Source organism: Psittacula echo (assembly GCF_963264785.1).
Source record: "Psittacula echo genome assembly, chromosome: 5".
Classification (NCBI taxonomy): Eukaryota; Metazoa; Chordata; class Aves; order Psittaciformes; family Psittacidae; genus Psittacula; species Psittacula echo.
In genome coordinates, this window is record NC_137739.1 from 51,522,190 (window position 1) to 51,546,636 (window position 24,447).

The following is a 24,447-nucleotide window of genomic DNA, read 5'->3' on the forward strand; positions in this document are numbered from 1 at the left end:
CTTTTTTTTTTTTTTTTATATTCTGGAAACACCATTATTCATGTAACAGCTTTACCAATGCAAAGTTAGGAATAAAGGTAAATCCTTGTGTAGTTTGAAATTTCTTCAGTTCGAAAAAAAAGAAAAAAGTAAAATGAGTAAATGGAGAGAGGCTGTGTGCCATACAAATGCTGTATATTCCATGGGTTTATAATTGCCATCAGGATCTACGGTAAATACTACAAAATCAGGTGTGCAACACTGAAAGCGTTCCATCCTCAGATTACTACAAATAGAGATGTAAACATTCCATCCTCAGATTACTAGAAATAGAGATTGTAAACATTCAGGGCTGTTTCTGACCACAATAACAGCATTGTCTTGAATCTGGTGTCACTAAAATTTAGTGCTTGCTGAGCATGCTGCTTATTGAACATAGTATTGTTTTTCATTAATTGTATGCTGATTTTTTTTTCTGTCATTGAAAATATTATGCACAGAGTCCTTCTGTTACAAAACAGAAATGTCTTACTGAAACTACAGTTTTTACATTTAATATTGCCTGACATAATGCTTACAGAATAATTATATTTTCAGAGCAAGTAGTGACTTAACAGTTCAGAGTGTTACTAGGATTTCCTTCTAAGCCTGATATTGCTCTCCCAGCACCTAATCTTTAAAGAATTTAATTTCTAGCTGTTACAGGCATTTTTTGACTTTTCAAAGTTAGAGGTTAATTGGTTGTAGTCTTTTAGAGATGAGAGTCAGGGGAGGAAAAAGGAATTCTTTTCCATTTTTGATATAGTTGAACTTTTTTTTATACTATTCGTCTGTAGAGTTTGTCTCAATTCATGTTACCATTGCCTACAGTGAGGACAGGTCCATCAGAGTCCTTTTAAAAGGCTGATGGGTCAGGTTGAATTCTTGACCTTGAAAAATTTAAAATTCCCCTGTGAAATATTGGCAACAGTAGTTAGCTTTGATATACAAGGCATGAGCACTCATCCTGACCTAAGCACTCATGTAAATGAAAAGCTTATCACTCCTTTTTAGTGTAGCTACAGCCTAGAAAATATGGGGAGGCTGGTAGGGATGAAAGTTGTGTCAGCAGCTCCCTTAGAAATGAGTTTGACTGGTGCTCTGGGCCTGGCTGCAGCTGGCTGGGATGGCTCCTGCTGTTCAACAGTGGAAGAGCTCCCTGCCAGAGAAATATCCATCTGGAGCCCCCTGACAGGTAACACCATGTAGGATCTTGGCACACACCTCCCTTGTGAAACCCTCTTGTTATTAGCTTCCACCTCCTGCCTCTTGTATGCACTTAGTACCTACTGTAAGCACTACATGCAGAGTGCCCGTACAGACCCAAGAATCCCTTTCTGTCTCCTCTCCACTGTGCATCACCCTCTGGACTTCCAACTGCTTTTAGAGAAATAGGACAGGCCATTTGCCTCTCTGATGTAGGGTTAAATACCAACACAACTGTTTTTATTTTCATCATGAGCTAGAGAACTACATTTACTTTACCCTCCTCCATGTGCAAACTGAGAGCTGCGTTGTCAACTACAACTCAGATGTAAACACTGTCCTGCAGAAGGATTACAGGTATCCCTTCTGTACCTGTCCAGGACAGTTTCAATTAAGAAAGTTGAGGGGTTACAATTTTTATTTTTCCTTACTATCTTAAATTTATTTAATATTGTCTGATTTAGTTTGGCAAAATATGTATTCTGGTGATAGGTGGCAAATGAGGAATTTGATCTGCTTTAGAGTAACAGAAGTGTAAACATCAGATATAGCACAAGGATGCTTGCAATCTTAACTGGATAAAAGAGCAGTCATCAGGATTAGCTAGATTAAGGATGGCATAAAATTTTGTGATAAAAATGAAATCAGTACCTCTATAGGGTCTTGAAATACTTAACAACAAAATGGGTATTTCTAAAATCATCTTACAGTAGGCAATTGCTCAGAAGGACAAAAGCGTAAAACCAGTCCACAAGAAACTTATTTCCTTCCACTGATGGTGTAGAAAAACTGCAAGATTTCAGCCTTATTTTAGTTATATTAGCTCACAGGGCTGCTGCCACCCTTGAGGTAGCAGCCGCTCGTAGAGTGAGACAAAGCAGCAGAAGGACAGATTGTAGCTGTGGGAGAGGTGTATTGGCAGCAAACTGGTCAGGTCCAGGATATAGAAATCACAAAGATGATGTAAGCACTCTTTCATACTTTTGATTTTACACTTTTAGATGCCATGTCACACCTGAGGGTCATATGACAAATAAAATGTATGACACGTAAGACATGCTGTATAGACCTGTACTGTGCCATTGCATCTTGTTGTGCAATGTAACATCTGCATGTCTGTTGTAAAATAGCTCTTCTTAACTAATCTGTCATACATATTAGTAGTAAGTGACTTAAAATTTCCATTTTTTTTTCCCATATTTAATATATTTATTGCATAGAACATTCTTCATAGCGATATGGGCCACTCAGTCCCACAATGCCAAACTGGTACACCTAATTTTTATAATATTCTTATTGGTCATAGGGGATTGTATTAATTGAACAGAAAGGCCAATTTCAAATCTCCCCTCCAGGCAATGCCCACAACTGCACAGAGGTCATTCAGAGAAGCATGTGGGCCCCTATTTCCATAGTTAAAGTAAAATAATCCTCTTCTTTGTGAAACCATTTAAAAAAAATCTCTTATAATATTTCAGATTGAATTATAGCTAAATCTTTTAGGGATAATTGCTTCCTAAGGGCCTATACATCTGCGCTCTTAGTACATTTTCATAAAGTAAGATCTGCAAAGTGCTCTGCAGTTCTAATGTGTCAGAGTCTATATGTAAGATTATTCATTTGTGCTTGGCCTTCATAATTAACATTTGGTCTCTGCTGATTCTGATAAATGTATTCCCACAATACATTGAAATAGCTGATTCAATTAAACATAGAAAAGTTGAAGAACTGCTATTTTTACATTAGTATTCAAATATTGTCGTGGTTCATTTTACTGTTGTTAGCTTTGTACTGTCTAGTTTTGAAATGCGGATTTTAATATATTTTCCTAAAGAAAAAGAAAGATTTTTGCCAGGCGTGTCCTCTTTACTCAGTTGGAGAAGTATAGGAAGTGTCTTGTGAAACAAATAATGTTAAAATTCATGAAAAATTCTTAACTGGATTTGAATGAAACAAGGAGAGATGTCTTTTTCTTGATAGGCGTGATATTTTTAATTAGGTGGCACGTTCTTCATAATGCAGCTATTAATCTGCTGTAAAGACCAGAGAGACTCACTAATTTTACTTCCCAGCCAAACACTCCAAATGGAGAAGAGGGCTTTTTCATGGTGAGACACAAATCAGTTGCCCTTTATTGACGAAATGAGTTTACGCCATCCAAGTATGATGTCATTAGAACTTGTAAAGGTTATTAATCTCCTTCAGAGCTGTTAAGATGTTAATCTTTGGTTATGATTGGCTTGTCTTGTTATGGTTTTCTGTCTAATCAATCTTTTTAGTTGTGATTTTCTGTAGAAATAATCCTACATACTTCTATGGTTTTATGAAGAAAATCATAAATTTAGAATCAGAAGCAAGAAAGTGATCTGAAGGAGCTGTAAGAAATTCATCAACAGTAGTGTTGTAAAGCAATTGTAGGTGATGTCATCTGCTTCCTGCTGACGCGTAACAGTTGCGTCAAGGGCAAGGAGTCCACCATGCATAGCAGTTTGTTAGTTGTTCCAGTGATCATACCTGTGAAAAAGCCACTCTAAAAGACTTAAGTATTCCTTGATGCCTGTCCTAAATTGTGTTAAGCTTTGTTTTGATTCCCAGAGTTTCCCAGATTCTTAAAGTAGCAACCATTTGTTATTTGATAAAAGATGCTTTAAAATGTTATGCTTACTTCGGAGTTGTTGGTTGGGGTTTTTTTCAGTGGAGCAACTCAGCAATATTCATATGTTGGACAATCATGCCACAATGTTTTCATTTCACTCTCCAGTAGTAACCCTAAAGCATTATGTGCCCTCATTTAAATGCCTGGGCAATGTTAGACACAAATTTGCTACCCTGTCAGTAAAACTTGTTATAAAACACAAGAGATCACTGTTAATTTTTAAAGTGGAAGTTTGCTGCAATTTGAATACTTGAACTGCTTTTAAGTACATAGTGGAAATGGAAATAAAAGACCTGTTAAAGCTTGGAACATGCTGCTGAAAATCTGGATGTGGATAAGAATGCACAAACATTTTTCTTCAGTTGCTACTTCCTAGACACTATCGGGCACAGTAGATGCAGTTGCAATCTTAATTGCATTGAACAGAGCCTTTGCTTGTGCTGCGCCCAAAAACACTTAATCACAAGGTCTTAAAAGGTGTCACTACAGTTAGACCCAAGTCTGTTCAGGTCTTATCCATGCTAGAAACATGATTAGTCGCTTTATGGCTGGTGTTATTAAATAGTATCATACACCTCAGAGGATATCAGTGTAAGCCTGTGTGTTGTGCCATAAATGAACAGTAAAATGAGGCCATGTGCAAATCCAGACATAATTCTGTCCATGTTCCACTTCAATCTTAATTTTCTGCATGCATTTCTGTTTTAAGTTGTAGTGTCTCCAAAAGCCTTTGCTACAGACTTCTGACAGCCTGCCCAGTTATCTCTATGTGTGGAGAGGGAGAGTGACCAATATTTACCCTTAGTTCCAGTGGAAAAAATGTGAGCACTGGTCAAGTGGTCTTTAAAGCAGTCATTTGAAGTTTCTTTGAACCCAGTTATTCCTTTGAGCCAGATGTCATAACCTGGTCCTCTGGTCAGTTCAGGTCCAGGGATCCTCAGCCAGGGATTTCTCTTTCATTTGCTGTCTTACATATAGGAGTGTAATGGTTCGCTTACATGTATCCTGTATAGGCAATAAGTGTCTAATTTAGCACAGGTATTTGGCCATGAGTCAAAAAGCTGAGTTCAGCAAGTTGATCTGTTAGTATTACTTTCAGTAGCCAGTTTTGTTAATTGTTTTTGGGTTTGCTTTTTTTTGTTTTTTGTAGCCATCCAGGCTGGTAGGCTTTATTTAGTTATGCAGGTTTTGACAAAGTAGTTGTTCACAAGTGATGGCTACGTTCTTAATGATGGTCTCCTCCTATCTGGTAATTAATGTTTTAGCACTGATAGATATTTAGTATTCATTGACCAAAAATATCTTAATTTGTATAGGGAGTTAAAAGTTAAAATAATTGCTTAAATGTGCCATAATCAAATAATAAAATGTTTTCACCTGAAAGAAAACACAGGCAATAGTTTATGAGATGAAACTTTCGCCCTTCACTGAGAGTGAAGTTGGCCAGAGTCCCTTGAGAAACACAGGTGTCCAGAGAGTGATAAATCTGATTTACAAGTAAGGAGTTGAAGAGAAATGATGTTTGGTAACATTAGTACTTGTGTGATTTTCAGTGGTCAGCTTGTGGTGTCATTAAGGGTGGTTTGTACTACTCTTGGTTCACTAAAGCACTACTGCAAGCCAGAATTTTTCAGAACTCATTCAAGCCTCTCATTGTTTTCAAATTGAAGGAAACAAACAGATGTACCCAAGTTCTTGTCTTTGCTTCCTTGGTTACATTAGCTATGCCACCTTCCTGTATCGGTAAGGCTGTCCTTTCACTGACAGCGCTGTCTGTCGTGGCAGCCCTGTGTGTATAGTGTTCTAGACATAGTAGCTGCTCAGGATTTCTGGGACTGTTCAAAAGAAAGAAGACCAAGTAGTGGTGTGTGTTACTTAATTCTGAAAGACTTGAGGTTACAGTGTTTCAAAGTAAAGTAATATGTAGATGAGAATGGACATTTATTGGCAGAACAACATTTGTCCTGAAAATGATCCTGAGAAGAGTTTTATCTGTCTAATCAATTATGAGTGTCTAGAGAACTGTATCTCTTCAGGAATTTTAGCATGCTTCATGTTACCTGTAAACAGCTGCACAAGAATGGCACTGAATGTGTCTTGGTAGACTGAACAAACAGAATCTTGGCTTAAAGAGGTTGTTCACCTTGCCTGAGGAGTGTTAAGTCTTCCTTCTCTCCTATTAACAGATGCTGAACATCTCTTAACAAAAGCAGATATATTTATTGAACTTTGATTCAGTTCTAAGCTTTAAGGAATTTATTACTCATTCACGCTTTGTGTTTGATGTCAGCTTTCATCTGCTTTGCTAGAAATTCCTTGGAGGTCTGTTGCTTTTTATTTACAGCCTTCAAATTTCTCTTGGCACCAGATTACTCTTGACAATCTTAAACATCAACAAAGTGTGTATACTGTAAACGTCCCCTTGTCTTTGGGGATGATGTGGTCATTCAAACTTTGGCTGAGTCTTTTAGTTTTGGTTTGCATTTTATAGGTGGAAACTGTCTTCCCATGAGGTCAGTCGGTGTTACTACTTCTGACTAGCAGAAGTATTTTTTTTGATGAATGCAGCAGGTTTCAAGTTATTCTTAATCTGGATTGTCGTTCTCCCAGTCATCTAGGCTGCTTCCTCATCCTCACTTTTGGTATGTAAAGAATCATCTCTTTCATAGTAGTAGGCTTCTGTGACTATGAACTTCCTCTTGATAAGGCTCTCTCATGCACTTTCATGCACCTGGTTTTCCTTCTAACAGAATAGATTCCACTGTATGGTTGATTCATTTGATAGCCGTCTGGGTGACTTCCTGGAAGTTCCTTTCTTGCCAAGTGATGCAGCTGCTTGGCCTTCCATTTTCAAGGATGCTTTGTTTCAATTGTAAATGTTCTGCAGCATTTTTAGGTTTTTGTCTATACTCACTCAAAGGACCTCAAAACTGGAATAGTTTATGGCCCTGAGGCAGATCTGATATTTGTATTCTAGAAATAGATATCTGGAAATAAACAAATGTTCTGAAGTTTTAGAAAACAGAACTAACTATGCAAAACTATATAACCTATTCTAAAATACACTGAAATTCATCAATATCTTGTAAATTAGAATCACAGAATCTGATACGTAAGCCAAACATGCTATAGAAACCACAGTCATGTTAGGAAAGCTACTTATATGGAAAGGTGTGTTCTTATAAAAACAAAAAACTCTATTTAACTGTAATCGTAAGCTTTGTTGTCACCTCCAATAGTATAGTTTATCACCCCAGTCATGGGTTCATTTTTCCTTCCTTCTGCCCAATAACACGTCTATAGTACTACTATGAACCTTTGTAAAGTCTGAGGAGGTGTCGTATTGCTGCACTTCTAACAGCTATTAAAAAAAAAAAAAAAACCAAACTACAAACAAAGCAACAATCTTTACTTTCCCACTGGTATGGACCTTCATTTCAGGATTACATGAATGAGGAGCGAAGGGCATATGTTAACCTAATTGTAAAACAATCATGAAACCTAATGTATCAGACTTACTGTAAGAAAAGTAGACTCTCTCCTTCACTTGCCACTTTCTGGTACTGTAAAACATATTTCCAAGATTAAGAGATTAATCTTCAAGAGATTCTAAATCTGAAGCAATTTTGTACATAAAGTACTGTTTCCTGCAGTGTTCAAAGAAGCTCTTACCCTTAGTTTCTCTTAATATAGTCCCTAATCTTCACTGGCGTATTTTTCAAAATATCTATCAGCATCATATGATAATAAAACAAAGGAAGTACTAAAATATTTAGCCAAGCTAATTTTTAACTTTCTCAGAGGTACCAAGTATTTAATGATGCTGGAGACAAGATATCAGATTTAATAAATAAAGAGGAGGAATGACATTGTTATATATTGTTTTTGTTTCAGATTTATTGTTTCTTTCTCCATATGAAATCTGTTGTTCATACATGCAGAAAGTGTGGTAAATCTTAATTTTCAAACATTTCTTCAGTGTTGAACTGTACACCATTCACATTTTATGCTGCACAGGAAATGATCCTCTTTTATTTGAGCAGCAACTGTAAAGAAAATCTTGAGTCTGAGTGCACGATGACATGTCAGTTACTTGTCCTACAATAAAATGTATAAAAGGTAGTAACCTAAGCTTTTGTGCAAAAGGCAAGCTTACAGGGTCATTAAATAGCAAAGGTCTTGCTCTGACCCATCCATGACCTCCTTATCTGAAACGCCTCTCAGAATTGATAGAATCTACTTTAGACCTTGGGTACAGGAAACGAGGGTTAGGATAAAGGATCAATATAAATATTTCAGAATTTTAGGTATCTACTAAAAAGGAATCTTTGGTCTTTGTATGTTTAAGTTTGTACAAATTTCTCTTTAAAAATGGAGAACCCTTTCCTGATATTTTGCGTGCAAGTGATCAGCTGAAGTAGTAGAAAGGGGACAAATGGCAAAGACACTGAAATATTAGATCTTAGTATGCTTGTAAGGCTGCAGGTTAGCTTTGATTCAAAAGCCTCAAGATGCTACATGTTTGCTCTTACTTATCTTTTTACTGTAATCTGAAAGTCTCTCCTGTTCTGTTCACAGATGAGAAACTTTGAGGTATAGAATGAGATGAAGTCAAAAGAGCCCATGACCAGGAACTGCAGCTTGGTGCTTAGCCATCATTTACTGACTCATTTTGCCTGTCCTTTTTATTTTCTATCTATTTATTTGACCTGGTGCAGAGGTGCATTTTTGTTGTTAGGACACTTTTATATCACTGAGAGGCTTTGAAAATCCCTTTCTTGTCCCCATATATAAAAGCAAATTCCTGATTTGAATTCCATGTGTGTGGCCACACAGAGATGTAAGGGAAACGTGGACTTTGCTGTTCACCTACTCAGGTTGCTAAGGGGAAGAGATGTGCTCGTTGTGTGCAGCAGGTCTGTATTTCTGCTCTAGCAGTATACAGATCATTAGGAGAATGCTTGAAGAGCAGAAGGAACAAATGGACTTGGATTTATTTTGATATTTTTATTTTTCTTATATAAAAGTGGATTTATGAAGTAAAATATTCCCCACCTGTCTTCCAGTAGATCTTCCTAGCTTTTCTTATGAGATTATGGACTGGCAGCTGGACTTTGGCTTTTCCCTCAAGTAAGCTTTAGAGAAGTTGTATGTTAAGGGGTCATGCAGTAAATTTGAGATTCACTAATTCTGAGTTTCCAGACCTTAACCATAAAAACATCTGTGTGGGCACACTATTCAGAAAGTATATTATCTTTACTGATTAACACAAGCACATGTAGACGTATAAAATTCATTTGCCTTGTTTTTTATTACTTGAAGACCTGAAACGTATAAAGTAAGCTTCACATCAGCAGAAGTATCTCAATGCATTAGGATTTCAACTGGACATATATTAGGTTTATCTTCATATTTAGAAACACTGCATGCATAGCTTTCTCATGTAGCTGAATCAAAATTACTTATTACACTTGCACAAAAAATGAATTATTCACTGAAAACACCCAAAGAAGGTCTGATTTCTGCCATGAAATATGTTTGCAATTAAAACTTCAATATCTTATGCCTCCAAAATTCAGTCAACTCTTCTGTTACTTCCAAAATTCAGCCTGCCTTAGTTTTAAGGTAAATATATCCTACAAAGAAAAAGCAATAAAAAGGTGAAATTAGAAAAGAGTTGTCTTTAAGCTTTGGATAGGAAGCTGAAGTAATAAATACTATTGTATAACAGTAAATGAGTGTATATCACATTGCCTGAATGTGTTATTAATGTGTATTGGTGATTGTGTTAGGCTGCTAAGCAGCCAACTTTGCAATTTAAAATTAGACTCAAATACCCAAATGTCATTTTGTAGTTCGATTCAATATATAAATAAACCTTTTGAGGCTTCATTTTCTGATTTGTGTTGGTTAATAGTGGATTTTTCATCTCCAGAACTGATTTTCCACTGAAGAGCAGGTGTCATCTTTCACAGTTTTACTAGGCATATTCAGATTTCACACAGTTTCATAAATTTGTTGTTTCTTTCTGGATCACAGTCAAGATGATTATTTCAATGTTTGTTTCTTTCCTAAAGAAATACCTGCTATGCTGGAGGGGTTGTTAAGATGGTGGTGGTGTGACTTGCACATAGAGTTCCTTCTTTACAAATACACTGGCCACACATTTTGAAAATTTGAGAGAACTTATTTCTATTTAAAGTTGTTTTGTTTTGTTGTTGTTGGTTGGTTGGGGTTTTTGTGTTGGTTTTGGTTTGGTGAGGGTTTTTTTAGACCTGTTTCTGTGCACATATGTAGCATTCACTGCTGGAGAGCAGTCCAGACAACGTTACTAGTTATAGGATCTAAATTTTGAGAAGAAATGAAACCTTTCTTACTTTGATCTTGAAGCTTTTGAGTTGCACATGCACTTAAATTCTAATGAGACTAGGTCCCACATCTGTGAGGCCTTAGGCTGTTAAACACACATTTTGGCTGTTTTGACACTATTCTGTGATCAGAGAGAATTCTGATCAAATTTGTTTTTACAAATATCTTATAGATCTTACATAATACAATGAGAAGTACATTGATGGTTTGCTGGCTCTTTCAGAAGAGCTTAGGCTGGAAGACATTTTAACAGGAAAAGATGTTTGATGTCCACATTAAAACAATCTATTTTCCTTTTCAGTGAAAACATTGTACCCCTTCAAAAACCTCTCCACCCAAAATCTCAGAGCACCTCTACTTTAACCATGCTTCTTACTGAGTTCTTTGGGGGGGAAAAATTAAAAATCATAAAATACCTCATTGCTCTGATACTTTAATTCTTCATCCCATCTTCTGGAAGGATGAAACTATTTAGTAGTAGTTTCTAGTTTAAAAATAGAACTGTTTTCTCCACTGTTAGTAACTGAGTAAATGTTTTGAATACACTGCTCAGTGTCAACTAGCTGCATTTTGAAGAGACACAGATTTCAAACTTTTTCCTTGCATGTAGCTACAGGAGTGACATAGTATATCAACACTGAACATTATTTTTCCTTATTGTGTTAGACATTTAATCATTTAAGACTATCACATAAAATGAATTGGTTTAAGTTAGTATCTGCTCCTATTTCGTACAGTTGAGCAGTAATTGTCTTAGATGTTGGAGGAGAGACTGGGAAGAGAGTGACTGAAACCTTGGAAATGCTGCTGATAGCTTCTTCCGTTTGGAATTGCTATACAACAGTAGCAACAAAAAAACTCATTTTCCAAACTAGATAAAATAAAATCTGTTTATCTGGCCTATTAAATCTGTGTGCCAAGTTTCAAGCAGATGCAGTTTTAAGCTCTGTAGATGCTAAATCCTGAAACATTTGGTCTATAAACAAAATGCTGACATCAAATACAGCTTTGCTGCTAGACACAGTAATGGTGTGTATATGCTGCATTCACACAAAATAGGGAGATGATTGCTTTTTTGTATGTTGCTTAGGGGTTTTTTTCTTATGTTAGAGTATTAAAACAGATATTAAATTTTATCATTAATGCAGTGCATGGTCTCTCTTCAAATCCCCTTAATTACAGATTGACTCCAAGGATTACACAGCATGGATTTTAATTTTAACTGAAACAAAAAGAAAAGCTGCTTAAAAAATATTCTTGCTGAGTGACTTGTTGGACCACAAAACAATTTTTAACATCTTTTGGCAAGTGTTGTCAAATTTAAAATACTAGAACAGAGCTAAGTGCACCTTGAAACCCAATTGTATCATGTCTACTTCCCAAATAAAATGTTTTATTAACTTTGTCCTCACAAAAGAATGTCTGCTTCTTGTATTTTTGTTTTTTCAGTTATTCTTTTGGAGAAAAAGACCCACAGTCTTGCTGTGATGTATTTATGTTTGAAGAAAGTGACATCAGATTTCATATTGCCTTTCTTTGGTAATTTGAGAAAAATTACCAAGCAGAGTTGATGCTGTAGCAGCAACGGCATATTTCACACCCTTGCATTGTTTCCCTTCTGACCCCTATCTTTAGGACTTTAGAGCTCCACACTGAAAACTTTATTCCAGCCTGAAACTTAGAATAGCAGGTCTGGGTCCAGAAACAACATTTTCACAAAGTGGGGCCTAATCCAGTAAGCCTCACTCAGGAAGCTACTTCTGTGAGTACCTATTATTCATCCGAGTAAAACTTTATGGATCAGTTTATAGTCTGTTTCTTAGGGGGTTGGGGGGAATCCCCATTTCTTAAAATATAAAATCAATTTCCCAATTCATTTCATTAAGTAAAAATAAATTTTCAGAGTTAAAGCTTTATTAGTATTTTTTTTACAGTTTTACTGTGTATCTCCTGCCAGTTCTTTAGGACACACAGGAGGAAGAGGGGGAGGAAAGTTGCCCTCCACAGCTGCATCAAATAGTAAATGCCCACAGCTGAGTGTCTGCAACTTCTGTTGAAGTTAGATGCAGCTGAAAGTGCCCCTTATGTCTCAAAATGTGGATACAAGTTTCTTGCTTCGAAAATCAGCTCCTTTTGTGGCTAAGTAATAACTTCAAATACAAAAGGCTGGAGGAATGAGAAATTAGCTTTTGGCCGGGAGGTCACTGTAGTGCTGAGGGATAAATCTATCATTGCTGTTTAATGGTAGGTAGTGGTTTAATAAAGTTCCCCTAACTCTGTTAGCTTAAAACATACTTTCTGAGACTTCTTAGATCTGCAGGTAAATAACATCATTATTGCTGCATATTTGTATGGGGTGAAATTTTTGCATTTAAAAAGGGTTATTTCAACAAGCATTTCTCTACTCTTTTTTTAAGCTGTCTCTGGATTGTTGCTGTTAGAATGTTCGATGGTTTTATCTGCTAGTGTGCTAGTGCACTTTTTTTAATTGATCAGATAAACCTTATTGCTCTATATTATAGCCAATCATAAACCCCTCCTATTTTAAAAGAAAACTATTTCTAATGCAAGTCAATGAACAAGCTAATTTATACATAGTATTGTGCAGACTAATTTGTCTATTATAGTTTTAACTGCATATGATTTTCTAGTTGTGTGCTTAATGCAGAGGCCAGGAATAATAACAAATGAGGCAAAATAGTGACTGCGGTTGCTCCTTACAGATTTCTTGCTGTCTTAAGATATGTAGGTTAATAAGAGTGCTTGTGTGTTATTTCTTTTAAGTATGTGGTAGGTAATGCACAGCACCCTCAGTAACACTGGCTGGTGATAGGAGTTTGATGCTTTATATTCATTGCAGTTGTGTTCTCTTGGCTATATTCAGTAAAGCTTTAGATGTATTACTGGTTCAATTTTTTAAAGTATAAAAAAAAAATGGTTCATCATTTTTGTCAAATACAAGATAAATGGCCTAAAGGAAATTACAATGACTGATTTTTAATGTAAAGTTCAATTTTGTAAGTCATCTCTTGAGGCCAGTTTTGTCAGATTGTAAACTGTTTTGAATGCCCACTGAAGTTAACAGGGATGAGGAGGCTCGAGGCTGTTCAGATGGATCCTTTGATGAATAATACTGTCCCTTTACCACACCTGACAAAATCTGGAAAAAAGAAAAATCCTGCTTGTGTCTTAACACAAATAAATGAGTGCATGAGCGCTATCTATCTTCTGAATAAAATATAGATTTGTGTTTGTGTTTGTTTATGTTGGAGTACAGGACACACTGTAAGTCTGGTGTCTGGTTTTTGAAACCGGGGTGTGTAAGTGTCTACATCAAAAAGAAAATCTTTCTGGAATCTAAAGGCTGAGGCTGACAGGAAAAAAATCATCCTTTACAATAAGTAAGACTTGATTTTGACATATGTTACCTTTTCAGCAATGTTGTATATTTGCAATACGTCTGTTCTTGGTATAGGTGTGAGGGTCATGCTGCTTTGAATATAAAATTTCATGATCTTTTGCTAGATTTTGAACCAGTTTTGCACTTTGGGAAGAAGAGTGTTGCTGGGGCTGTTAGTTTCAGTTCTGGTGTAACCATATCTGTTCAGTTTACTACTTTATCAGAATTAAATCATAGCTTTATTTCATTTTTGTTAATATGTTAATTTCTCACCCCCCTGCTCCGCACACATCACCTGCAAAAGTGAAAAGTGACTATGTAATTTCTGGGGATTTATTCTGCTTTTGCTTTCCATACTTTTTTTCTCTAGCTAGTCAGTACTTCATGGCTGTTAAACAGGATGTACTCTTTCCTGGAACAGCTAATTTACAAGTGAGTACTTTTTCAGTTTTGTACGTATTCTTGCACAATAATTAAAACCCCAAGGTTTACTCTTTTGGTTTGGGGGATTTGTGGTTTTTCTTTTTTTCTTTCTTTTTTTAATGTTTTGGGGGTTTTGGTTTTGTTTTTTATCTTTTTTTTTTTTTGGGGTGGGGGTTGTTTTTTTGGTTTGGGTTTTTTTTTAACTTATCCTCTTATCCACTGGATTAAATCTCTTGTTTAGTTATTGCAAAATCCCCTCGCTGTCTTTTTAGTTGAACCTGAATCACGAAAACAGGGTGTCTGCATTACATTTGAGGAAGGAAACGTTCAACTAGAAACATGGTGCTCTCAGGTAAATCAGGGGAAACTGAAAATAAAATAATTAGAAATAGAATGGCTTTTTATTTTATGTGCCTGATTTGGAGTTGGCTACATCTAAAAAGGAATGAAAAAATGATCTCTTTGCTTGAGATTTGCCAAACAATGCTATAAGCTCCAAGTTATTTTGAGGTGGTGAAAGGTGAAACATTTGACATGTTCTTTTTGGGCAATGCTTTAAAAAAGGAGAGGGCGGGAAAGAGGCGTTGCCACATCAGAGTTAAGGGTGTTTGTGGTTGTCCATGACAGCGGCTGCAGTTTTAAAACACCTGTGTTTACTTTCCAGCTTTTCTCAATTGGCCTGAAAGTGGCCTAAGAATGGCACAGGCGGACCTGCAGTATGGCTGTGCTGCCTTTGCAACTCACACACACACAAAAAAAAAAAAGAAAAAAAAAAAAGAAAAAAAAAAAAAAACAGAAAAAGAAAAAAAAATAAAGTAAAAAAAGAGCTAAATCTCTTGTTATGCAGCTAATCATTAACAGCACTTTTGTGCCTAGCTGAAAACATTTTGAACTTTTCTAAATTTCATAGTCTATCAAATAGCACCTGTATTTTTTTTCCTAACCTATTAAGCTAAATTTTTATCTTTGCTATTTCATTTTCTAAGAAAAATAAAATCAACTTGGTGTTGGGTTTGAAGAAAAAGTGGTATTTTTGTTGCAAAGTGAAATTTCATTCCAACATTTGGAAATAAGTGCACCAATGCTACAGTTAAAAAGCAAAACAAATTAAGAAAAAAAGAAAACTAGGCACAGCCCTCCCTCTGCCACCCTCCCAGAAAAAAGGCAAAAAAAGAGAAACCCATAACTCTTTTCTGTGTAGAGTTTTGCTTCATAAACTCCTAGTATTTGATGTGTACTTTCTGTAACATGATAGCTTATGTTTTATTATGTAAATATCTTGTCCTGCAGTCGGTTTTAGAGTTAAGTTAGGTGTAAAACAGACATCTCTTGAAAAATGAGTAATGGAGATAGATAGAACGGGGGGGGGGGGGGGGGGGAGGTTGTTGGGGTTTTTTTTGTTGTTTTTTTTAAAAAGACAGGCTGAGAGATCACATTTTTTCAGTGCTTGGTTAGAAATTGTAAGGTAATTTGTGGGCCAGTATTTAAGATAGTCATCTGATGAGGCATATTTTGTTACTACCGCTGCAAATTTATTTATTATTAGCTTTAGAATTTGTTAACATCTTACAAACTTTTTAGCTTTTTAAGAAAACCTCAGCTGCTTTTTCTAGTATTTTTTTAATTGATGTAACATCTCTTCTACCTTCTGCTCCAGATAATATGGATGACATTCCTGTTTATAAAAGTATGTCTGCTTCATAATTATGTTTGTTTTTTCTTTATGGATCACTCAGTATTTCAGGTTTTGTTTTCTGGAAGGAGGAGAACAAGCAAAAGAAAATATAGCAGTGATACAAGAGCACAGGTGATTTCTCCCTTAGACTGATCTGCTTTTAGAACTGTGAGTTTAATAGGCAGATTTATGGTCAGTATATGGGAATGAACTACATGAAACCCCTTAACCAAGATGCATAGTCTAACTGGAGCACAATTATTTTAATACTAATGGGCTAACATAATGACTCAACAGAGCAAACTGAGACATGCCAATCCCCTCCATACTGGGCACCTCTTAATAAACTGAGAAACTGTACCAGAATAATCTGCCTTTGTGATACACAGCAGAGCAGCCCCCTTTTCACAACATTTGCAAGGGGTAGGAAAAGCAGCACGGGTTCATGCTGTGATGAAGCTGCCTTCTGCAGAACACAGCGCACTCTCAACCGACTGTAAAGGAAAGGTGCTCAGAAAATACAGGGGGTTTTAACATTCCCCTTTTTCAGTGATTCAGCTAGAAAACCTGAAGGTTATTCATCAAATAATCTTTGAACACAGAGAAGAGCTTGTGAACTAGATCCTCACCTGCGTATCAATGCAGTAGTGTCACTGAAATCCACATAGAAATACTCTTTCCTATCAGTAAAAGACATAAGCCAGTACCTCAGATAAGAAATGGAGGGCACAAGAGATCTAAAGAGTTCGCAGAATTTATTCCAGGGGCCTGTAAAGGTAATTAAATGATATATCTGAAAGACAGGGAAGTTGTCACATTTATTAAATTACCAGGTGTAGATGTGTTTTAAGAGCAAGCTGGATAATGTCAGTATATGAAAGGCGAAGAAAAAGCTTTGTGAATGTAACTTGCTGAAGGCAACACTGAGCTTGTGGTAAGAAAGAGGTAAACCAGTAGCTAACATTCAAAATATGTCTAAGTGATTTGGATGCCTGCCTCTCAAGAGTTTTAATCATTTTTAGGTATCTAAACCACTGAAAGTTTTTTTGAATCCCGCTAAGTACCTGCTTTAAGCTGCTTCAGCACCTCCAAAAATCTGACCATCTGTTCACTTTTTGACCACTATTGAAATTTCTCCCTGCTCCCTGTAAAATCTGATGGTTACATAAGAGCAAAAGTAGAGATGGCAGTTTCCTAAGAGTTAAAACTTGTGACCTTAAAAGTGGAATTGCCTCTGTGAAATATGTTTATTCAGTTTGTGCTTGTGACCATCTTGTAAGTCAGTCTAGCTGTCCACTTGGGGATTTTTAGCATTAAAATATCTGTGAAATACCAGTGAGTCTTTTCAAATTCTTTACAGATGTAAGACACAATCAGCCAACTATCGAAGAAAAAGCATAATTATGTGAGCTGTAGACTAGTTGTCCTGTTAGAGATGTGTATACAAATAGGTACAGTTGTTCATGTGGTTGCTTAGACCAGCCATGGTTTGGCTGTTTCTGGTCTAGGCTGTGTAGCAGTGTTAGGGTGGTACTGAATCCAACACATGATACCTAGCATCTCATCTGGGAATAGTTTTGTACGCAGACTCTCAAGAAAAGCTCATGAGGCCGTTTGTAGTGAGTGTGCAAAGCAGCTTTTGGGGATCCCTCCTAAATTTACCAGATTCTGCACTTTTCCTGTTCCTGCAGTGGAATCACAAAAATATTGAAGGAATTTTTCTCTCTTAAGAAAATACAGTCAAAAGAAGACAAATACAGACCTTGCTATGATTTAAATATCATGGATTTTCCTCTCTTCAGATTAGTCAAAGACTGTGTGCTAGCAAGACTGCTTGTACCATCTTGCTTTTAGTCCCTTTACTCCTTTCTAATCCAGGGATAAGGAAACATCTTAAAGGTAGGATACATTTTTGTGAGCCTCAGCACCACCTCTGTGTTTCTAGGGGATATCGCATCCTCAGAAGAGTGTACACGTCAGGCAGTAGTGCATCTAGTTCTGTATGGACCACATGGTGTTGTCTCACCTGGTCGTATTCAAGGTGTCATCCAAGGGAAGCCAGACAGTTTATTTAGCTTGTTTCTAAACTATGTCAATATCTGAGATTGCAAAACAATTCTTATTTATAAGCATCATGCAGTGGGGTGAATTTGGTTTCTCCATTCAGTATTTGATTTGGGAAAGTTTCATTCTTGACCACATGATATCAGTACTGTCAAAATGATGAACCAAAAACAGTCAGTAGAGTGAGCTGGAGGTATTGTAGTAGAAAGTTATAATAGATATAGGTAGAATCCATTCATTTCATGAGGTCATTGAAAGGAATATGAGGTTGTTATTATGAGGAAAGGTGGTAGGAAGAAAGTAAGAAAGAGAGGGTGAAGATCAGTATCGAACTAATACACTAATGATACTACTTCATTATTGGTACAGATCTTACTTGATTTTCATACTGTTTTTTAAAGAGATCCTTTTGCCAAAGGAATTACAAACGTTTTAATGTTTTTGCTTCTTTTTCTTTTTTTTTTTTAATAAATCAAAATACTGCATATAGTAGCAGACCTACAAATTCAAAATCTGTCAAGAGTAGTACAGCCATGATGAAGAGCTTCAATCAGTTCTCTCTTTTGCTCTTTTTGTGCTACATTTAAAGTGATGACATTAAGCCTTGAAGGGGTTTTAACTTATCAAATTAAAGTCTATGCCTTTCATTAGTTTTTAATGGCATGAACACTAACTGATCTCTGGCAGTTTTGGGGAGAATAATGAAGATTAAAAGAGATGGTGCTTGAATTAAGTTGTTGATGAAAAGATATTGGCACAAAAAATGCGTCTCATAGTTTTAAACTTATTCACCTTTGTGGTCAAAGATTCCTTCAGTGGCATTTATGACTTGGAAAAAAAAAAGAATTATTTTATTTTTAACAGTGTCAGTGAGTCTTATTTTCAGATAGAATCATTTCACTTATTTCTCTTTAGAAGAATTATCTGTTTAATATATCAATATTAAAACTTTTTTACATATATGTCATTTTTACAAGTGCTTCGAAACAGAAATATTTAAAAAATCCTAAAAATTAAAAAAAAAAAAAAAACAAAACCACAAAAAAAAACCACCACAGAAATTTGACACATAAAAGAAAATGAAAAAAAAAAAAAAAATATTTTCATATTTTGTTCTGGTCCTTCCACCTTTTGACCTACCACTGAAAAGTACATCAAGCTTTGCATTTTTCTCTTCCATGTTTCCATACAAGTTATTACTTCTCTGTTCTCACATTTTAAAGTGTACCTTCAATATTGCACATCTTTCTTCTGTTCTCCATTCTCAAATATGTTTTCTTTTGTCTTCCCTCATTGTTTTCCTAACTTATCCTTCCTTTTTTCCAGCCTGGATGTTTGTTTCTTTCTCATCTGTCTCAGCCACTCAGTAGGCCAACAAGAGCCTGAATACCCCCCAAGACCTTTGTCCTGTGCTAAGAGCTGTACCTAAGATACTGGTATTTTCGCGTATGTTGGCTTTAGTTGTTCTGTGAAGCAGAAAGATTACTTCAGGTCCCCACTAATCAAATGGAAAATGGATGACATGAGCAAGATGTGAAAAGCTCATTGGTAGCCCCTGGAGAAGTATTGCATTCAAAGTTGACAAATTGCAGGGGATTTAAAGAGTGCATGATAGGGCAAGCAAATGATCTTGCTTTCAGCAAAGTTATTCATCAGAACATTTGCCCTGTCAGGAAGGCAGGTTATTTAGACAATAATTATGAGTATTGTATATGTGCACAGTTGTACAGTGTTATCTGCTATACACGCAAAAAGCTGAGTAGCCGGTTAATCAAGAGTTAACCTCAGTTCCAGCATTTCTGAAGTGAGCATCTTCATTTGCTTCCCTTTCCCCTGAAACAGTATGTTAACATTTTTCATTACAGGATCATGTGTGCTTTATTTCACAGCATTCCTGCTCCACACAGTATCCAGAGAACAGCCAATCAATATATCTTTTTATCTTCTTTGTTCATTATATGTGCCAATCCCTTGTTTACTGGATACTGTTCAAACCTTCCTCTGAAAACAGAATTTTGAGTAACCATCATGGGGATTTTCTATAGTATTCAATGTTATAAGAACAACAGGTTTAATAAACAATGATTATGTGTATTCTTGCAGGAGTGTTTATGCTTTATGAGGAAAACAAGGCATGAAGAAAATAGAGTCAAAAGTACCCATAAAATTTTACTGCCTATTTGAGACATACAAGACTTTACATTTTAGAATATCTGTCATTCATAAATTCCTAGCATTTAAGGCCAAGACCAGAAGATAGTTTATGTAATTTAATTGCTCTTTGAAATATCGCAGATCATTGACTTCATCAATTGTCCCTGTATTGAGCCCAAAAATTTGTTTAAATGTGCTTTCTAGAAGGGTAATCAGGTCTGATGTAAAAATTTCAAGAGGTGGAGTTCCCTTTCATATTTTGTTCTAGTGATTCAAATTACCCTTACTCAACTAGATAAAAAATTGTTTCACATCCTGTATTTTCTGTCCATTTATTGAAGGACAATGAGAATCAGGAGCAAAACAAAACTATTCCATTCCTGATACTTGATTTACCTTGTTCAGAGTTAGCACGTGTATCTCTGTAGACCTTTTCCAAGTAACTATATCCTCAGGGGTTTTTATAATCTGAACAGAATAAGCTGTTTGACTAAATGCATTTTTTTCTAGTGCTTCCATTACCAGTATGGCTCTTTTCTGCATCTTCTCTGGGTTTTTAACATCCTTCTGTTTCAGAATGTGGACAGCAATGCATATGCATTTTTATACCTTTGTTTCTCGGTGTCATATGTAAAATAATGCCATAATTGCTTTGTGGAGATACTATTTTACTGTGCAATACAAAAATTACACCAAAAAAATGCATTTTCACAGTTCTTCCACAGCATTATACTGTTACCTTGTACTGAAGTCCCAAGTCAGTGCTTTTCAGAATATGGTTACTCTTTCTGTAAGTGTAGCCTGTGTTCGCTGTTCTTAGGCAGAGTTTTGCATTTGGTCTTGTTAAAATAAACACAATTTGAATACACCTAGATGCCAAGTGGCCCAGAACATTGTTTCACCATTGTTATTTACTTAGTGTGTGTTCATGAACATTACTAGCCATGTCTACCTGGTTCCGAGTGATTGAAGGAACCATTTAGTAAGAATATGCCTAGTACTGATACCTGTGCGATTTTACTAGTATTCTGGTATTACTCAGTAACAATTGTCTCTTGGAACATGGAGTTTTGGTGAGTTTTTTAACTGTTAGCCCATTCTGAATCTATTTAAAGTTTTTGGTGTGTAGTGATATTTTATCAGATTGTTGTGTCTGACAAGTCAAAACCTAACAAATCTGTACAACATCCACTTCTAATCTCATCAAAGAAGGAAATCAGATTTGTTTGGCAAGACCTTTTTACACAAAAACATGTTGACTGGGAGTAATTATATTCTTTCATTAAAATCTGAATTAATTGAATCCAGTCTTTCACTTATTTGGCCTAGATTTTTAATATTGGCACATTATTAGTGCTTCTCCAGTCTTTGGGAATGTCCTAGTATTTTAAGATTGATTAACAGGTTTCTTCTCTAACAACCCTGCAACACCTAAAGTGAAAATTGTCTGAATCTGCTAAAGTAAAACTTATCTGTCCTTGATTTCTAATAAACTTATTAATTCTACATAAACTAAGGATATCATCCTGGTTTTTCCAAAGGCAGACCAACTTATATACTGAACAATCCTGGGGCTTTTTTGTGTTACAGTTTATGGTATAGCTACTCCAGATTTGGAATGGGCTTACACATTCACTGTTCATCTCATAGTGATAAATCCTTATTATCTGTAGTCCTGCCACTGATGCGTTTCTTAACATGATGCCTTTAGCTACTGTTATCAATTGGCATTGCTTCAGAACGTCTACCTTTTAGGATGTGTTTGTACTTGTTTCCTCTGTAGTTTTGTGGCTTTTTATCATATGTTTGCTTTATTTACTTTCTACCCTGAAAAAAGTGTTCTGCTTTTGCTTGGTTGTGAGGTCAGATATGTTTTTATAGCCAACCTTAAAGGACTCCCTTATTTTCTACCAGTGTGTCTTCTATCCTTTTTTTCTCCCAGTTTTGGAAGGAGTTTGTATACTTGAGTGTTCCTGTGCATGTAAAGATGCTGGTTTTTCTTCCCTATGAGGAATTCAGTTGGTTTCTTATCACTTATCTCCAAGTACTTGTTAACCTCCAGTACTGTGATTGACATCTCTTGTGTTATAATGAGATTGTTTACTTCATGCTTGTAAATAATATATGGTTTTTGAAAGTGTATAAGAGTAGTTTAAAATTATCCACAAGACTCCTAGCATATGTCCTAAAATGAAGTTCCCTATAGCATCATTTTCCTTTCCAGAGATTAAAGATACATGCTGAAAAAAAGCTTTTCCTGTGCCCTTGTTAATTTGCTGACCAGCAAGTCTTTCTTAGGTTATGTTAGTTACCATATTGACCTCTGCATATTCAAGAGCTGTGGTCCTGTGTTACTGGTCTCTCTAAAAGGAATAAGTGCATGGATTTGGATTTTTTTAAGGTATCCTGTTCTCTTACTGCCTCTTTTATCCTTCCTGTTAATCGGAGATTTTAATATGCCAGTTGTCCACCAGGTTTTAGTAGTGTTGGTTACATAAAATAAACAATTGAAGAGATTCTTTTCATTATATTCTGTGCCACATTTGTTCAACTTGCTCGTTAGGTGCTGAATTTGAGCATGTACCTCATTTGCCTTCCAAATAACCTCCCCTTGTGTTGCTGATTTAATATCCTGGCTGCTCCAGCTAGTTTCCAACTGAGAAGATTAGCCTCCTACTTGTGTGGTGTAGGCCATCCTGTTCATACAGTCCCTTCTTTCACTGATATGCTGTTTCACAGATCAAAATCTGCTTCTTTTCGGTCAGTTATGGACAACAGGCAGAAAATGCAGTAAAGAAACTTTCTCACTTCTGATAACTAGCTACTTACATTTGCATTTTTCTCTTAGCTGTTTTTAGTGCAGTTGAAGCCTTCAGTAATTTCATCTGAGGTCTGATATGGAGGCATTATATAGCATTTATGTTCTGTCTCCCATTGACTTCAGTTGCAGTTGTGAGTGCACGGTACTTCTGCAGATTAGACATGAGGGATTTATCTTGCACAGTCAGAAAAAGGATAATATACTATGAATCCTTCTGAAAACTTTCATGATAAAGTGCCTTGACCAAAGGACAGATAGATTCCACTACTGCTGAGCAGCATTCAGCTCTGTTAAATATGAAGTGTATCTGCTTTCTTACTGCAGTCCCATTCCAACAACTGCAACAAAAGAAACAGGAATAAACAGGTAACAGGCTCTATCACTGGACAGGGATGATTCATGACCAGGTGTGGTCCACCCCGAGCAACAGTTAGAAAGAAGTTTGGGAAAAAAATCATCATGCAGTTAAAAGTAGCATCATGATGCATGTGTACTTGTAACCTTACCTGTGGTGTTTCCTAATATCTCTGTACTTGACTTCCTGATATTATGAATGTCCTGCCAAGGAAGGGGTTTACTCACCCTGCTTTAGCTGCCACCTGTCAGGGCTCCATTTATAGTCAATACAAGGCAGCTGTTCTTCCCTAAAGATAAATGCAGAAGATAGGTGAAAAGTACTTTGGAAGTGCCTACTTTACTTAAACTTTAGATGGCTCAAGGTAGGGGAGAGAAATGGCATCGTTTCTCTGAGTGTATAATTATTCACATAGGTCTGTGTGGAAAAGGTGCACTTACAGATGGGTTTAGGTGTGTTTTAGCCGTATACATCCATATATGTGTATATATACACAGTGTTAACATGTAGCTGTACATAGTACTGTGTCTCTTTTCTACTTATAGTACTTCAAAATAAATCTTAGATTAAGCCTCACGTGTGTTAAAGTTGCATTTTTGAACTGAACTAGTGAATTTGGACCAAGTCTTAATTTGCTTTATTAGTCACTGATGAGAGTTAGTAGTCCTGTCCCCAAGATCATCTCAGTAAAAGTGTGCTATATGTATGGCAATGATATGGAGGTGACTTATCCTCTTGGTAAAGAGCAGCTCCCTCCACTTCCAATGAGCTAAGAACTTCTCAAGATGTGGTGTGTTTAATAGGCTTCTGACGAAAGCTTGGTAATGCATTGAACAGTGAGAGGTTGTCCAACTTCCGTCCTTCATTGTTTATAATGAAAAAGAGTAAAGATGTGTTCCCTGCAAATCCAGGGGTATGTTTATTTTTTCCCTTAATCAGTTGCTAATGATACCTACTTTTCTAAGATACATGTTTAGGAGATTAGGCTAACCTTGAAACAGATCCCTTGGCATTGTCCTCCCCTTTTTTGTATGCAAAACTACGAAGTGTAAAGCCATTACATACTTTCTTAACAAAATTTTCTTCATAAATTTAAATTCCTAAAATGCGTGTTGGCTTAGGAAATTTTTCTAGCCAATATTGCTGATTTAATCTTTGGTCCTTAGTAGTGTAACTTATTTTCTTCTTGTGGAATAATGACTGCAAAGTGTGTATGCTACGATTATGCTGTAGGAAAGATTATTAATGGTTAGTTTAAATTATTGTGGAGATTTTTACAAACTTTTGGAAAGTTACATTTTTTTAT

The 24,447-nt window shown here is 36.1% G+C and overlaps 1 protein-coding gene across 1 annotated transcript in view; it reads left to right on the top strand.

Moving 5' to 3' along the window:
- MIPOL1 (mirror-image polydactyly 1) overlaps positions 1-24,447 on the top strand; it is a gene marked incomplete at both ends in the record, with an annotated part of 163,482 nt that overhangs the window by 65,864 nt on the left and 73,171 nt on the right. The gene's annotated exons all lie outside the window — the stretch shown is intronic.